General features: G+C 39.1%; 1 protein-coding gene across 7 annotated transcripts in view; it reads left to right on the top strand.

Moving 5' to 3' along the window:
• The first annotated feature begins 640 nt into the window (after positions 1-640).
• Positions 641-17,913, top strand: part of ENOX2 (ecto-NOX disulfide-thiol exchanger 2) — a 384,343-nt gene continuing 367,070 nt past the window's right edge. For 6 of the 7 annotated variants that reach the window (XM_054577016.1, XM_054577017.1, XM_054577018.1 and 3 more), the window contains exons 1-2: positions 641-826; positions 3,206-3,267. The gene's annotated coding sequence lies outside the window, so the exon portion shown is untranslated. Of the gene's footprint in view, positions 827-3,205; positions 3,268-16,782; positions 17,297-17,913 lie in introns of those variants that run through there. The other variant, XM_054577019.1, reaches the window with a different exon arrangement.

Below are 17,913 nucleotides of genomic sequence, written 5' to 3'. Positions count from 1 at the left end.
ACCCTTTGAAGTGATTCTAATGCAGATGTTCCATACAGAACACAGTGACAGCTTTAAAGGACCAGTTAAAATCGTAACCTTATTAGAGTATAAATGCCATAAAGTCACTCAACCAAAAGTTAAAGAGAATTTCAAATCACCGATATGAAGTGCTTCCCCCAAAATGCTAATAGCTTAACCAATAGTAAAATAAATCTAGAACATTCATCTGCCTCCACAAGCACAACCCCATAACTCGAGAAGGAAGGTTCTGTTTGCCAGTGGATAAAAGGGTAAAATTTTCTTTTTTTATGGCTGAGTAGTGTACCATTGTGTAAACGTCTCATAGTTGTTTCATCCACTCGTCTATAAAAGTATAAAAACTACAACACCCAGCATACCCTTCTCTGTCTGAACTCTGGCCACAATCACAACCAATGAGTGGGGATGGTAGAAATTGTGAGTACACGTAGAAACTAGTAGAATCTCAACTCCATCTCCCCCAATCCTCTGTCTTTACCTAAGTCTCTCCACCAATGCCTATATTGGATTCTCCACAGGTAGAAGAGCCTTGGGCGACCTCAAACTACAGTTCCCATGAGGACAAGGACTTGTGCCTCCGCCTTTTCCTGGTGACCAATAACCAATAGGAGACGCCACAGTAGGCGAGAGTCCAGCCTTGGGCCTGCGTGCCGGGCCTAAGACGGCTAGCGCAAGGCGGGGAGTTCAGAAGACAGTTCCGTGGCGCGTGGCGCGGCGAGGTCACTTCTCGCCCAGGAGGTGCCGCATTGGCCCTATTTTCTGCGGCTGTATAAGGAGTAGCGCTTCAGCAGCCGGGGAGCTGGAGGTCAGAGAGGCAGAAAGCCTGAGTAGCTGTGACTGGGGACTGTGGGACCGAGGGAGCCTAGGGAGGATGGTGCTTCCGGGACTGCCACCCTCAGCGCTTAACTCCGCCCAGCCCCGCCTCTGCGGGGGAAGGGGCGTAGGAACTGCGAGAGGGGTGGGCTTCTGAGCGCTGCTTGAGTTTTCTCGAGCTGCGGGAGCGGGCTCTTTTTGTCTTTTTTTCTCCAGCCTGCCGCTTACCTTTTTCTTCCACTTTTTCTTTCCCCGCTCCCGCCTTGTGCTTCCTCAGAGGTTTGAAGTTAAGGTTCTCGCCCAGGGTCTTCCTTAGGTGGCGCCTGGACTCTCAGTGTTTGGAGGAGTTGAGTGATTTACTTGTTAGATTTGGTCACACACCCCTCCCGACACAGACATTTCCCATTTCCTCTGGAGGCGGGGGAATTCCTTGCCACGCCCAGGGTGTGACTTTGGTCAAATTTTCACTTTCCGCCTCCTTGATGGTGAGAAACGTCGTCGCCATCTCTTTTTTTTCTTACTGATTTTTTATTGTATCTTTTTCCATCACCATTTACTCCCGTATATCCTCTCCAACACCACCCCGTCGGGGCAATCATTACCACATAGTTGTCCGTGTCCAGGAGTTCTTTTTCTTTTATACTAGATCCCTCCACCCTGTAACCGCGCCCCCCCCTCCCCCGCCATAGCTGTCGTCCTGCTCTCTATGAGTCTGTCTTTATTTCTCTTGTTTGTTTAGTTTATTCATTAGATTCTGCCCATGAGTGAAATCATACTATATTTGTTTTTCTCTGACTGGCTGATTTGACTTAGCAACCATCCGTGCTGTTGCAAAGGGTAAAATTTTCTTTTTTTATGGCTGAGTAGTCTACCGTTGTGTAACCGTCTCATAGTTGTTTCATCCACTCGTCTATTGTTGGGCACATGGGCAGCTTCCATATTTTGGCCATGGTAAATAACGCTGCAGTGAGCATAGAGGTGCATATATTCTTTTGAATTAGTGTTTCAGGTTTCTTTTTCCCAGAAGTGGAATGGCTGTCATAAAGCAGTGCCCTTTTTAATTTTTTGAGGTATCTCCATACTGCTTTCCACAGTGGCTGCATCAGTCTGCACTCCCACCAACAGTGCACAAGGTTCCCTTTTCTCCATATCCTCACCAGCACCTGTTGTTTGTTGATTTATTGATGATAGTCATTCTGAAAGGTGTGAGATATCTCATTGTGGTTTTAGTTTGCATCTGTCTGATGATTAGTGATGTTGAACATCTTTCCTTAGGTCTATTGGCCATCTCTATGTCCTCTTTGGAGATGCGTCTATTCAGGTCCTTTGCCCATTTTTTTTTCATTGGATTGTTTGGTTTTTTGGTGTTGAGTTTTATAAGTTTTTTATAAATGTTGGATATTAGCCCCATTATCGTATGTATCGGCAAATACGTTCTTCCATTCTGTGGGTTGTCTTTTTCTTTTGTTGATGATTTCCTTTGCTGTGTGAAAACTTTGTTGGCCCCTCATGCCACTCATCCTTTCCCTAACCAGGTATTTGGAGTGAAAAAGGCGTCCCTTCAATTTTCAGAAGGGATAGGGAATAGAAGAGAGAAGGAATCTTGCTTTTGAGATGTGTGTTTAAGACTCAGTTCAGTGTTCTGATGAGAGTAAGGGGCAAGCTAGACCTATTTTTAAAACACAACACACTAGGGGTTTCCAGCAAGGACAGATAGCACTAATATGGATAAATTTTTATGTGGCACAGCAACTGTGAAATAAAGTAAGCCGTGCAAAACACTCTATTAATGATTTTATATTTATAAATGCATGCAAAATTGCTGAGGGGTTAGTAGAAGAAGATACTGATGGGGTAGGGTGACTGACCTGTGGAACATCAAGCCAAACCCTGGAAGTACTGAAGGCTTGAAACTCTAATCTGACTTCAGATCAATCCTGGTAGGCCTTCTAAAGAAGGTGAATTTTAACTTAGGCTTCAGAAGATATTTGAAATGGGCAAAGCAGAAGGAGAAAATGATTCCTGATACTGGGATTGGAATTTGAGAAGAGGTAGATAGAAGAGGAAGCACTTGAGTGACACGTGGGTTTGCCTGAATGGAATAAAAGGTGTCAGCAGGTTTTAAGCGTGCAACTCAACAAAACATCATTTGCACACTGCATCGTGCACCCATCACCCAAAGCAGTCTCTTCCTGATGGTATTGTGAACCAGTGTCACTCCAATAAATTAGGAAAGAAATGGTGTTAAAAAGCTTGGTGTCATAGTAACAGGGTACTTTGAAGCACCCACGTGATTTGGATATTATTCTGTATCAAATAAAATTAAAGAGAAAAAATTAAAATACGGTGATTTTTGTTTTTTTCATCCTAGGGGAACCTGATTTGAGATTAATTCTCGGAGAATCCAAAGAAGTGTGGTGGCATGTTCCAAGTGTGAGTTTAAACACCAAAAGAACTTTGTCATATATATTGTTTTTTCTGTGGCTTGTTCTAGCTACACTCTATATAGTTGTCAGTTTTAAAGCCTGGTAACAAATTTGTTTTCTGAAGAAATGCATTTGCTATCCTGTGCATCACATTATCTGAATTGTAGTAATTTCAATGTGTGACAATAATGACTGTTATTTATTGAGCCCATATAATGTTCCAGGCACTATCATAAGCATTTTGTTGCATTATCTTAACAGTCTTATGAAATAGATACTATTCTTTCCATTTTTCTAGAAGAGGAAACTAAAATACAAAGAAGTTAAACAACCTACCTAAAATCATATAGATTGTAATGAATGGAGTTGGGATTTGGGTGTACAGACTTCTGATTACAGAGCTCTGTCTACCATGATTTGCTGTTCCTATTGTTAACATTTGTCCTCGACTTTCCAATTTATGGTAAGAAGAGATTTTTGTAAGGTATAGCTGATCATCTTGGCAGAAGACCAAAATGATTCAGTCTTAGTTTCTATGTCAGTATATGCCTGCTGTAAAATAGCTGCCAAAACCAAATTAGCTTAACTGCTATTGCAGCTGTAGCTAAATTGTGTTTGCCAAAACTATAGTCAGTAAGGCTATTTCTGAATTAGATGATTGTCTTTATAAAACATGTCATACCTTTAAGCTATTTGGACCTGGACATTACTTTGGGTTTTATTTTATTTTAGCTTTTAAGTGACCTGGGTTACTAGGTCTCTTTCATGACCTTTGCCCAAATGAAGTATTGGTGTGAGCTCTCCGTGGTTTTAGTTGGGGACAGAGATACAGGCCCATAATTTTGAGATAATGCAGTGTGCAGTATAACAGAAACAGGTACAAAGTGCTATGGAAGGATAATGGAAGGAGTGACTATAAAGAGAGTCAGGGAGAAGGCTTCTGTGAGGAGGTGACATGATGGGTCTTGAAGGATAGTGTATTTGCCAGGCAGGTAGAGGAGAGGCATTTCAGATAGAGGGATCCATCTTTGAGAGACGTGGTCATATAAGAGCAATGTATAGCCATTCAATATTGAGGAATTTAGCATGGCTAGGGTTCAGATAGTTTTGGAAAAGGAAGGCAAAATGGTAGAAGAGTCTGGAAAGATGGGTTGATTTATGAACAACCTTGAATGCAAGGCTGAGTGTTCCTACAGGCCAATGGTTCTCAAAATGTAGAGTATCTGCCATCAATGGTTATGTTATACTCCCAAAAGTGTTTTTTCATTTTACTAATTATATAGTCTAATGTGTCTTATAAAAGGTAAAACTGCATTATATCATCAAATCTAAGGTTATGGCTAGGAGAAATAAAATCCAGTCAATTTTAAGTTGATTTAAAGACACATTAACTACATGTGCTATATGAATGTGGGAAAATCACCGAGTAATACTTAAATGATAAAAATTTAGGAAATACTGCCATAGGCAATTAAAAAAATATTAAAGTGTTTTAGAAGAAGAGCACCGTGATCAGGTTTTCACTTTAGGATACACTGGAGGGGCACATGACCAGTTAGTAGCTTGGAGCTCTGTTCCACAGAGAGATGATGAGGAGCTGAGGGAGCAACATAGAGGAGGGAACAGATTTTAGAGCCATTTAGGAGGTAGAATTAGTAGTAGTTGGTAGATATGAACATTATTATTCTATTGGTGTCATTGAAATGATTTTAAAAGTTTAAATGCTATTTGTATTTTGTCCTTTATATTGTAAGATGAACATATTATTGCCCAAACAGGCTGTGTACATGTACGTATTAATTAAGGTAACAGTGGAAGCTGTTGTCATAAATGAGTTTGGATAGTATGCAAGCATCTTCACTGTCTTATTGAGTGTCCTTGAGAGCAGTAGTAAAAATACTCAAGGTGCTGATAAGGAATATGAGTATGAATATGTATGATGAATATGAGTATTCCCTTAGCTATCTGAGGAACTACTCCTCCTTCAGTACTCACTGAAGCTTTTCCTGCAACCAGCACTACCCCCCACTCCACACATATGTGTGCACACATGAAGCAAAGTGAGGCTTCTGGCTTCAAAAGGACCCTGCACTTACCTCTGTCTTACCCTGTACCAAACTGTAGTATATCAGTCTGTGGATGCTTGTGTCCCCCCTAGACTGTGAACTCCTTAAGAGCAGGAATCAGCTCTCACCCATATCCTTACCTATAGCATCCAGAACAACACTTGGCACACAGTAGACACCTAATAAATTATTATTGGATGAAAAGAATGGTCCAACATATTCACATGAATATAACTGTGGACTTTGTAGTGCCAACTGCTACAAAAAGAATAGCTGTTTACTACATTTGCTACTTTTGCTGAATAAAGCAGTCAAAGTGACCTGAATGTATAACTCCACTAGAGGTTTTTTTTTCCTTCATTTCCCCCCATTCTTCTGCAGTTACTTACCTTTTTCTTTCTCATCACTTATCCACCCAATCACCTATTCCTTAAGCCTGCCCATTGTTCTCCTCTAGACAGAGTTCACATTGCACCTGCTCTAATTCTCTGCCAAAGATCTATCCCTCCTCTTTACCCACTAAGTCCAAGTGACTCCATCCTTGAAATCAGTCTCAAACCATCTCCTCCTACTCATAGACACTGCTAGTGAGACTGTAATTTGATACAGCTGTTCTAGAGAGCAATTTGTCAATATGTGTCAAAAAATTAAAATTTAACATAGCTTTCAACCTACCACTTTTGGGTTCAATATTGAGGGAATAGACATAATTTTTCCAAAAATTTAGCTCTTGGGATATTTTTAAAATAGCAAAAACACAAAAATTGTTTATAATACCAGAAACATTAAAAAAAAAACCATTTTGGATGCGCAATAGTAGACGTTTGAATTAAATCAATTACAATGCATTTATAAAATGAATTACTAAGTAACCATGAAAATTGATGGTACCAAAAATATTTAATGATGTGGAAAGTTGTATATACTATATTAAGAGAAAATTCAGCTTATAAAGTTGTCAGATCCCAGTTCAAATACACAGACATATCACACATGTACACATCTGTGCATGTATAAATAGGAAAAATCCTGTAGTGTGAAATACACAAAAAAATCAATAGAAGTTTGCTATAAATCTTAAGATGACATGTGTTCTATTTTTAACCTTTTGCATGTTTTTGTTTTCTAATCTTCTATAATCATACATTGGTTAATTTTAAGTTATTTTAAAAACGTGTTCCCCATGTCCACCGTTATTGCCATTGCCTTAGTTTGGGGCACACTAACCCCCATCCTCACCGACACACACACACACACACACACACACACACACACACACACACACACACACACACACACAACTTACAGACTCTAGCCTGCCACCCTTGCAATGCATTTTCTGCCAATGCTGACAGTGTAATTTTTCTAAATTGCAAATCTGAAGCTATCTGGCTCTGTATAAAGTAGTTCAAAGGCTGCCCATTGTCCTCAAGATAAAATCCAAACTTCTTAAACTGGCTTATAAAACCTTTGATAATCAGTCCTCTGCTTTTGTCTTCAATACCACCTCTTCCTTCTACAATTTACTTTTTCTTGGAGTCTTAGGCTACTGCGTAACACACAATAGGTTTTTAGTTAGTGCTAGCCAAATGTGGATGTGGATTGTATGGGTTAACTATTATGTGCCAGTCAACCTACTAGTATTTTATTTCATCCTCAGAGTAAAAATATTAAATACATAAAAGTTATCTTTATTTTACAGATGAGGAAAATTAATTAAATAAAAGTGGGAAGGAAAAAAGTAATAAAGAAGGGTTTTTTGGGTTTTTTGTAGAGAAAAAAATCCAAACCATCTGCCATAGCACTGCTCTTCTCGTTTGCCTGCAGCCCCTGCCAGTCTTTGTCAGTGTGGGGGGAAAGAGACTTTGTTCTTTTCTTTTGGGCAAGTTATATGTGACCACAGAGTAACAAGCACAGTTCAGACTGACATGATCACACCATGTCACCGTTCACATTGTGCTAATGTACAGAAATATTTCCTTTGTGTAATAACACTTAATGCTGGAGAGACAGAATAGTTCCAATTGCTCTGTTTTTGTTTCTATTTTGAAATTATGTGTCTTTTGGGACGGGAATGTCAACAGAGAGCTACAGAAATCTAAGATCGAATTGAATGTACAAAAAACAATGTGTCTCATGGGAGCCAATGTGATTGGTTAATTTATTCTTTTAAATGTCATGTAGATGTATTTTCCAGAAGTCTGTCTCCCGGGAAGGCCTAGGTCGAATTCAACTGTTAATCCTATTTACAGAATGCAGCCCATGAGTGCACTATATTCTTGCATTGTTAAGTGATCTTAGACATATGTAGTGGATTACCATAATGCCATAAATCGGGTGAATTTGGGATATCTGATTTTTCTCTACAAGAATGTATCATTTTTTATATTGTTATTCAGGATCTTGTAGTGTTGTCTTTCCTACATTTTCCTTATAAATAATACCCATTGTGCAAAATGAAAAAAATGCATGCTCTTTAAAGGAAAGAAGTCCTAAGCATGAATTATCTGAATAAAATTATATTACCTTGTAAGGAATGGTCACTTTTAAATATTCCAGGAAGAATAATTTATATTTGTCCTCCTCCATGGTCAAATAGATTGCACATCAAAATTACAGATAGAGTTTTAATTCATTTGATAAATTATTGTGGACTTACCATGTGCAAAGCACTGTGTTAAGCACTATACTAGATACTTATAAATATCCCCTTTAATGCCGGGGTGGGGGGGAGAGAGAAAGAGAGAGAGAGAGAGAGAAAGAGAATATGAATGTAGCATACACAAAAATGACTGAAAAATAGAGAAATGAAAAGCAAAGAGAATACTTTCAACAAGCAGACCCAGTCTATAAATGAAAATTTACTCAGGTGAAAATTGGGATATGTGCCAGTAGGAATTTATTCTTTTCTTTTTCCTGTCCCTTTTCTCTGTGGGATATATAGGAAAAAATGAGCTACCAGATAGCAGATAAACAAACGATCTACCTCTCTGTTTACAAACAGTTTGAGAGATGGAACAACGACTTTCAGTGTGTCCAGCCCTCTACAAGCCCACTGGCGACACTGTGAGAGTTATGACTATGTCAGTTTTTCCAGGGTTTCTGTCTCTGCTGCAGAGATTTGGCAGACACCTCAGACAAATTTTATGTCTCTTAAATCTTCCTCAAGCTAGACTTGGCTCTTAGATTTATATGTACAAAAAGTGAAGTGTTTACCAGTTTGACATTTTTGAAGATCAAAACAGACTCAGTTTTTTTTTTTTTTTTAATTCGGCATATACCTCACTTTAGTCTACAGATAAAGCTAATTGCTTTTGCTATTTGTTAACACAGCCAAAATGTTTACTTGCCAGAAGTGGCAACTGATCATATGTCTAAAGATTTATATTCCAGGCTTCAGTGTTTCTTCCTCTTTTTCTTACCTACAAAGTGTAAAGTTTTGCTAAAGTCTTCATTTTCCTTTTTTTGCCTTTACTGACACATAGTTTAAAACAATGTAGGATTGGAGGTGTGGTGAAATCCATTGGTAATCTAGGAGGGAAAAAAAGATTGTTTTTATTAGCTCCACCCTGCCACCCTTTTTGGCTCTCAGTTTTTCAGTGGTCCCTCACCCACAAAATGTTCTTCCTTGGCATGGTAATGATAGGTGAGAATAGGAACTGGGGAACTTTCAGTGACTACCCATTAACGAGGCTGGTCCAAATGCATCTCTCTGTAGGCATAGCACAAATGAAAGTTTGGCTGTAATTCAGAATATTGTTTGAACTATTCTGAATGTTATATAAACAACATTGCCTCAGTGGCGAACTGTGAAAGATAATGATGGAGAAATCCCTAGTAAGGGCCCTTCTAATCTGCCCCAGCTGCTCTTCTTTTAAACCAGGAAGAACTGCCGGTAAGAGCTTCCTGGGGTCAAAACTATGCCACAGTAATGTCCCATAATATGTCCTTCTCCCATTTCTTCTTCAGTCAAGTCCTCAAGCACACTTCACTAGGATTACTTTGGTCACATAATATTGTAATTTTCACCTTTGAAGAGAGGCTGAGTTGGAATTCAAGGAGCACTTGATATTCAAGCTCATTTATTCAATAATCATATGAGCACCTACACAGGACCAGACCCTATGCTAAGTGCTGAGAATACAGTGATGAATTAGAAGTAGTCCCTGTCTGCCCTTAAGGAGCTTACAGTCAAGTAGGGGAGATAGACACCCAAACCAATAATTACATACAATGGGAAAGGTGCTCAGAGAAAAAGATACGTGTAAGGGAACGTGATGGAGGTAATTACCACTAGGAATGGGCAACTTACAGCATGGGATCCAACTATGCTGAATCACAAAAGTGTGAGTGGCCATTGTCTAGAATCTAGGTGGACAAAGAAGTGGTGGGCAATGATTCCAGGCAGAGGGACCACCAACACAGGTGAGGCAGTCACAAGTAAAAGTGGGTAGTTTAGAAAAAGCAAGATACTGTGTGTGAACCACTGGGAATGTGGGAGAGGGGACAGAATAAGAATCTGGAAAGGTATCCTGTGGCCAGTTGCTCAAAGAAGTCTGCTTGTTAAGGAGCTTGGCCTTAATCCTGTAGGCAGCAGTGAGCCAACACAGGATTGTATTGGAAGATGGGCTTTATGGAGAGAAAACTAGAGACAGAAAAAATCCACCTTTTAATTTGGCAGCCTTTGAGAGATCTTACGTTATTCATCAATGCCATCTCTGCTTGGTTTGCTTTCAGTATACAAAGATCACTTTGAACAATTCTTTCCTTCTACACATTGGAAATAACCTTCCTGCACTTCTTCACATGTTACTTTGCTGAATATTCATTCTTTCCAGCTCAAATCAGTGATCCCAGTAGAAAGTGGGGCTTGATTATCATGAAGGAAATCAGAGTTTCAAGGCATTGCAGCTTAGTTTTAAAAACTATATGATGGTTACTTACTGCTTACTGAGTCAGCAAGGCTGACGCAAGTGCTGGTGAACTCCCCTTGGGGGCTGGGGTTGGTGGAGGGTAGGGGGAGGAGGATGGAGGCAAAAGAAATGGCAGGAAGTGGCTGTTTAAAAAAATACACAGAATCAAAAATGTTGGAAATCCCTAAAGGTCATATCCAGATATGAGAAGTAAAGATATGAGGCAGAAGTGTATGAGCATGAAACAAATGCATATTGAAGGTACCTGGACAGCAACAAACTGTACTATCTAGCCAGTTTTAGAACATGTTTTTTTTTTTTTTTTAAATCTAACTCAGATACCACAAATGGCTTCCTATTATCCATAGGATGAAGGCTGGCATTCAGTGCTTTCTTTAATTTGACTCCAACCTACTCCAGTTTTTGTACTTCTGTCCTACAGAACTTTACCTGCTCTAGCCAGTTATTCTTTAAGATACTGTTCTGGCATTCCCTCACCTACTCTGTAAGCCCTCTTGGGCCAGGGACTATGTTTTATTTACCTCTTTGAATCCCCCACAGTGCTTGGCATAGTGTCTTGCATATGGTAGGCACCTAAGGTATACCTGTGAGGTGATTATTGTTCCTTCCATCTTCCAATTTCTCTACTACTGTTTGACCTAATACTCACGCTACAGGAAATGACAACACTAGATGAAAAGGGTCAGTGTTCAACAAGCTATCTTTTAACTGTTTATTTTTAAATAATTTTAAATATAGAAAAATTGCAAGGATCATATAAGGACACTCATATACCATTCACTCAGACTTACCCATTTTTAACATTTATGCCTATATAACATTATTCTCTATGGAAATGATTACTTTGTTCTGAAATATTTGAGGTTGAAAAAGTTGTATGCCTTTCCTCTCTCATTTCTCCTTCAACTTTTTATGATGAAAAATTTTAAATATAAGGAAAAGTTGAAAGAATTGTACAGTCAACACCCATATACCTACCACTTAGATTCTATAATTAATACTTTTTTATTTGCTTTATCACTGATCCATCTATCTATTCATCTATTATGCATTTCAAATTAAGCAGATAGCTGTACACTTCTAAATTCATTAGTATGCATATTATTAATTAGATGAACAAACTATTTTGTGCTCTGAAATCAACCAAATCATCCAATTATACCTACATTTACTGTGTTGCCAAAACACCGGTGTACCTGTGTATCTTAGATCTGTTTAGCCATGGAACACATTTCTCTATGATTAACTTTTGAATGCCCCTCCACTTTACCTAATGCAGTGCCAGACATACATTCCATAAATACCACTTAATGTTGATGAGCAGAAACAGAGCTAGAACCAGGGGAAGAATCACAATAAAACTAGACTAACCTGAGGAAATAGGGGAGTATACGAGAAGAGGGCCACAAGGGGATGGAAAAAAGAGAAGTCTGTAGAATTGGGGAAACAAGGGGGCCTTAGCCCACCTGGTACTTCCAGCAGTACTTCTAGCTGCTACCTTCCAATCCTCTCTTTAGAAGGATAGGTTCCAGGAAACTAGGAACAATTGCTGCTCAGCAGAGTGCATGCAGGACAAAACCCTTGCTACTACTTAGGAACTACCAATTAGTGTATTCATGTACTTCATGAATATGCTAATATACTACAAGGTAGGGTTTAGTTTAAGGGGGTGTCTGGTACTGAAACCTCTTTTGAATTAAATCTGTCCTATGGACAAAGAAGCACTTCAATGAATCCTAGTTTTCTTTTTCTTTATGACATTTTATTTCTTTCTCTGTTGCTTATGAATATAAGGATAACTCTAATGAACATTTATTGAATAATTATTTTGTGCCAAGCATTGCACTAGCTGCTATCACATCATTAACACTTTCCAATAACCCAGTGTGGTAGGTACTACTTTTTTCCCCATTTGCCAGATAAGAAAACTTGAGACAGCATGCTTAAGTATCTTGTTTGTAAGCCAGCATGCAAGAAACTCAGGCTCAATCTCTAGATCAAGCAAAAAAGAAAAAAAAAACTCATGGATATGGACAGCAGCATGGTGATAATGGGGGGAGTGGGGGTGGGTGGAGGTGGAAGAGGGTATAAAGGGGATAAATGGTGATAAAAAATACAATTAAGACATAAATAACTAGAGAAAAAAAGAAACAAAAAAGAAGCTCCACTTTGACTGCAGAGCCCAGTGTTCTTAACCACATTGTCAGTATAAATTTAAAAAAAAAAGTCAACCAAGTATAAATGTAAGGAGGTTAACTTTCACTGATATATTCACTAAGCAAGTCCAATGAAATGACTGAGTTAGGAAAGAATTTAGTCATTCAGACTTTAATCATTAGAATGTTGGTATAGTAATGGTTTCAGATTGCTTGAGTTCACTCCCTGTTTCATCACTTACCAGTTGAATGGTTTTAAGCAAGTCATGTTACATAAGTAGGTCTCAGTTTCTTCAACTATAAAGTGAGGATAATAATACCTACCATATACCTGTGTTGTGAAAACTAATGAAAAAATAATATAAAGTATCATGCCGTATCTTACATGCAATAGGTGCTCAGCATAATCCACATCATTTTCTTGTCTTTTTCCTTTTTGGGAAGAGAGCTCTCACCTGTAGCTTCCATTTGAAGAAAACACAGTTCCTGAAACTTTTTTTTTTTTTTTGAGGAGAAACGTTCTGAAAAAGTATATTAAGCTGACTCTTCCCAGGGATAAGCAAGGACAGTTTCCCGATTCGTATGTGAAGTTTATTTCATTTTTTCCTTTTTTTTATTGTTGTTCAAACACAGTCGTCGCCACTTTCCTGCTACCACTTTCACCTGCCCCACTGACCTCCCACCCTCAATCCTACCCCCCCTTGGCTTTGTCCATGGGTCCTTTATACAATATTACAAAATAAACTAGAAACATGAATCCTTAAGAGAGTTGGGGTGGTGCAACTCCCTGCTTCCTGAAGATGAGGGCCAAACTGTGACATCATCTATTTTGTCACTAGATAAATTTCACAGTTGGCATAGACTGTTAGTTAGATCTGGGATATTGGTAATCCCAGCCATTTCAAGGCAAGCAAAATGAGGCTAAAAGAGTATAAGTTACTTGTCCAAGGTCAAACAGTGAAAAAAATCAGGAGAATCCATTTCTCCTAACTCCTTATCCAGTCTTCATTTGGTGGCTCCTTTGTGGGCTCTAGGGCAGGTGGAACCAAGTCTTGATGTGTGTACTTTGCAGGAGTTTGAACTGATTGGAGTTGCAGGGCTTGGTACAAGTTTGATTGATTTAGAAAATATGAAGTCTTTTTCTAGTTCAAATTGATTCACTAGTGTTGCTTTCAAACTGTTAACATTTCTATTTTGTTTGAGGTTTAGCAAATTAGTGTTGTTTCTCCCTGTTTAGATTCACAGTTTGGTTCAGGTTTTGGTTCTTTGAAATCTTCCACTGGGATTTTTGTTTTTGGCAAACTTACTCAGTATCCAAGTTGGTTAACAATAGGAATTCATTTGAAAAGATCAGTCAGGCTTAGTGAGGGGTGCTGAAAAGGAGCTCAGGTGGTTAGGGAACCATTAGTGCTTACATTCTGGAGTTTGAAATCAGGATAATGGAAACATTGCAATGATTTTTTCATATACATATGTTTGTGTGTTTGTTTTTCTCAGGGTTCTCTGATGCTTTCATTTCTGTTCTTGATAATCTGGGTTGATCACCTGCCACTTCATCGCCTTTTATGACATGCTGTCAGTCATATTCTTGATATGATTCTCATCTTTTGACTGTGCGAAAAGAAGGTAACAAAATCGCCTTCCCTTTTCTTCCCCTTTACTTTGAATGGTCCTTCTGAGGAACTTGGGGAATAGGAATTTTAAGCTTAAGTGTGTGAATGATTTCAGTTGCAATGCCCAAAGATGGAACAGCCTGATTCTGAAATACAGCCTTTGTTCCTTTCTATCCAATGTGGTTTTAAAAATCAGGCAAGCCTCCTTTGCTGAGCCTGAAATTGGGCTGACAGTTTTATTGGTGACCAGCCATATCATAGGTAAGGCTGTGGCAGAGGGTTGAGGTGATAAAGCCCCTGGAGAACTGTATCCCACCTGCCTGGCTTTCCACATGCCAAAGGAAAGGAAGCTCTGGTGCTAGAGCTGTCAGTGATTTTTCAAGCTCTTGATTGTTTACCTAAGCAGTTGGAAGGGTAGGATTGCAGCTGTGGTGGTAAAAGGGCCATTCCCAGTCAGTCAAAAGACAAGTACTTTCTAAGAGATGAGGTTTGGATGATTTTAGCAAGAACATTTGTTTCTGCTTAGGAAAAAAGAATTCTCACTTTAGATTGTTTTTTTTTTCCTCCTTCCTTCCCCTCTCTTCCCCTCATTTCGCTTCTCTCCTCCCCATTTCTCTTCTCCCCTCCCCTCCCCATCCTCTCCTCCCCTTTCCTATTTTAATGGATCACTTGCTCTTAGCTACCAATTACCTAACTCTTTGTCACTTGTAATATTCATTTTCCCCCATTGATTTAATATAGATTTTGGATATAGACTTTGGATATAGATTTTACTGGCATTTTTAGTACTCGCAGTGGAAGTCAAAGAGGCAATTAGAAAAAGTTTTCTTTCTCACAGGAAGTGGGCTGGGCATTGGTTTGAAGGCACAGATGGCACTGGAGGGGGCCAAGGGGAGCTGACATCTGATATTTCTGCTATAACTCACACCTTTCTTTTGGCTGCTTTAGATTTGGCCCATGTGGACAGACACACACTTGGGTAACCACCATACAGATGGAAATCAGGACATGTGGGATTTGGCTGAACCAAAGGTCCCCGAACATTGCCTGGATCATTTAGTGCCCCAGGTGTGGCCACCCCAGGACTTCATGTGCTAAAATTGTGTCCCAGCTTAAGCCAGCTGGTCACTATATATATAGTATCAAGGCAGCTTAGAGACTCATAAAGCATGACTTTGGATTTTTACCTTGTGGATTTAGATTTAGTTAATCAATCTGAATTCTTCCACTCACACTGGGCAATGAGGACTTACTAGGTTAATAGAAATATTTAACGAAAGGAGATACACATTGTAAAGTAGATTGCATTTTAGATGGGACATAATACTAGGCCATATTAAAAAAATGGACTGTTCAGAAAGAAAAGAAGGAATTGAAGCAGGGGTCCCCAACCCTCGGGCCAGAGACTATACTGGTCAGTGGCCTATTAGGAACTGGCCAGAAGGGAAGCCGAGCTCCGCCTCCTGTCTCCGTCCCTCCCTCCCCCTCCACTCACCCTCTCACCTGGTCCACAGGAGGAGGTGAGCTGAAGCAAGTGAAGCTGGCCTCCACCTCCTGTCCTCTCCTCCCCCCACCACCCCGTTTTGTGGAAAAACCGGTCCTGGTTATCAAAAAGGTTAGGGACCAATGAATTAAAGGACTTCAGCCTCTTTAATAAACTTTGAATGTATTATGTATCAGATTTTTAATTTTTTTCAGAAAAACTTCTCCTCTGTGGAATTTTAAGAATAAACAGCACTTTCTTCTCATTTTAAAACTGGAAAAATTGGAGAATGTTTTATGAAATTATATATATTTTTTTATTTTCCTTGTTATAGAGATGGCTCAATTCAGTCACTTAGGCAAGATTTGTTTCAGGGTATACTATTAATAATCCCATATAATTTTACAGCTCTCTACAATTTACAGAAATGTTTTCATTTCTTTGATCTCATTAGCCCTTTTTAGCAATCTTGTCAAGCCATAGGAATAGGTCCTACTATGTCCAATTTAGAAATAAGGAACTTAGGCTCAGAGAAGTTAAGTGACTTGTCAGGGTAACACAGCTAGAAAGTTATAGAACTGGAACCTGAACCCAACTTTCCTAATAGCCAGATCAGGTACTCATTCAGTTATGTTATGGTTCCTTTCTATCTCCTTTTTGTTCATACTCATCATAAATTTTAAAATTGGTTTAGAAAAAATGGGCTTCAGTTTAGCAAATGCATAAAACTGAAGCACTTATAGGTAAAGTGATTAAGGTCACCAATGGAGAGTCCTGCACATAGCTCTTAGCTTTTCACCTTGACTTTAACTGAACTATTTTTAGGTATACATCGATTGTTCTTCAGTGTTAAATACATGCACAGAAGTTCTGTGATCCACTGATTTTAGGTGTGAAAGCTGCACCTGGGGAATTGGACTAGCGATGAAAAGTTGACTTAAAATAATTAGCTTCTTGCCTTTTTGTTAAGAGATGTCATGATCAATAGAATTTAATTTTATACTTCCTTTGCTTCCAGCCCTTTAAATGCAATTCTTTAGGGGAAATTAGCAAATATTCATTTTGAATGTTGAATTCTTAGGAACAAGGGTAGTTGGAGGAAAGAGAAAGCAGAGCGGTGACTTCTCATGCTCTGTAAGAGTGGGCAAGCATTTTTTTTGTTTGTTTGTTTGTTTGGTGCTGCGAGCTAAGATTTCTTCTAAGGCATGCAAATCGTAAAGTTCTGATTTGTCAACTGCATGCTGTTTCTTTAGGCACTGATGTATGAAATCCTGAACGAATTCTCCGATGAACATACCGCTAATTGCTTCTCCACCTGCTCTCCAACCTCTTCCACCCCACCCCCTCCACTCCCAATTCAGCCTGTAAGTGTCCGTCATTGGAGATGGATAGTGACACATGCAGTAATAGCAATTCATAAAAGCTGGTTCCAGCCCTTGTCTTCAAGGCTCCTGGATTTTCCACTGCCTGCTTTTGTGTAAGTGAAGTAGATGGAAGTGCTACTGGCATCAGAATCCACCTCCCTATGCTCCGTTGCTAGAGCTCAGTTGCTCAGCTGGAGCTGAGCTAAACAGAAGCCTCGGATCCGAGCTGAATTGTAGCTGGGTTTTTTCCCCCTCAGTGCGGGGGAGGGGGGAGGTGAGTTTGGGATAGTGTGTAGTGGATTTTGGGTGCTTTGGCTTTTCTTTTTTTGGAGAGAAGAGGGTAAGGGAAGAACTCACAGCAAGATACAACGTGAAACAGTTCTCTCAAGAGTATCACGATGTTCCTGGTACAATATACAGGTATAGTATGTTTTATTTTATCTGAAATTTCCCTTTTGTTTCAAAGTGCATTGCTGTCTTGTTTTGCCTCCAGTTCAACTATACTGAAGGGCAAATAAGGTTATAATGAGCTAAACAAAATATCTGCATAATACATGCCTGCCTCTAACTATAATGTTTGTAGCAGATTGCTATGTAAAATCTGGGTTTTCTGTTAAACTCGTACTCCTGATCCTTTAATTGTGTACGCTTCTCTGCTGTATTCTTGTATTGAATTTCTTAAGTCTTATGTCTGCAACTGGTAGTATGTGATAGAGCCTAGAGTGTTTGTACAGAAGACACAGTGCTTTCTTTAGAGGCAAAAAAGCAATTTTTAAACACTTCATATGTTGTGTTTCTCTTGAGTTTATTAACTCCTGCATTTCTTAATTGGCGGTCTAGATTTCTTAAGAGTAAGGAAACCTCAAATAGGAAGCATTCCAGAACATATTTGTTCGGTAAATTTATTTTTGTTTCATTATTTAACTCAGATTGATCAACACTGTATATTATTGTTATTTGTTTGTTCTCTTGGTACATAGAAAAAAAAGGGGCTCGGAAGAGCAAGCTAAAAAATGCCAGCTCCAAACCATTTGTAT

This window comes from Pteronotus mesoamericanus, unplaced genomic scaffold (genome assembly GCF_021234165.1).
Source record: "Pteronotus mesoamericanus isolate MK-2021 breed Mesoamerican mustached bat unplaced genomic scaffold, CSHL_Meso_final contig_40, whole genome shotgun sequence".
NCBI lineage: Eukaryota > Metazoa > Chordata > Mammalia > Chiroptera > Mormoopidae > Pteronotus > Pteronotus mesoamericanus.
The sequence above is the reverse complement of the archived record's forward strand: the minus strand, read 5'-3'. Positions and strand labels throughout refer to the sequence as shown.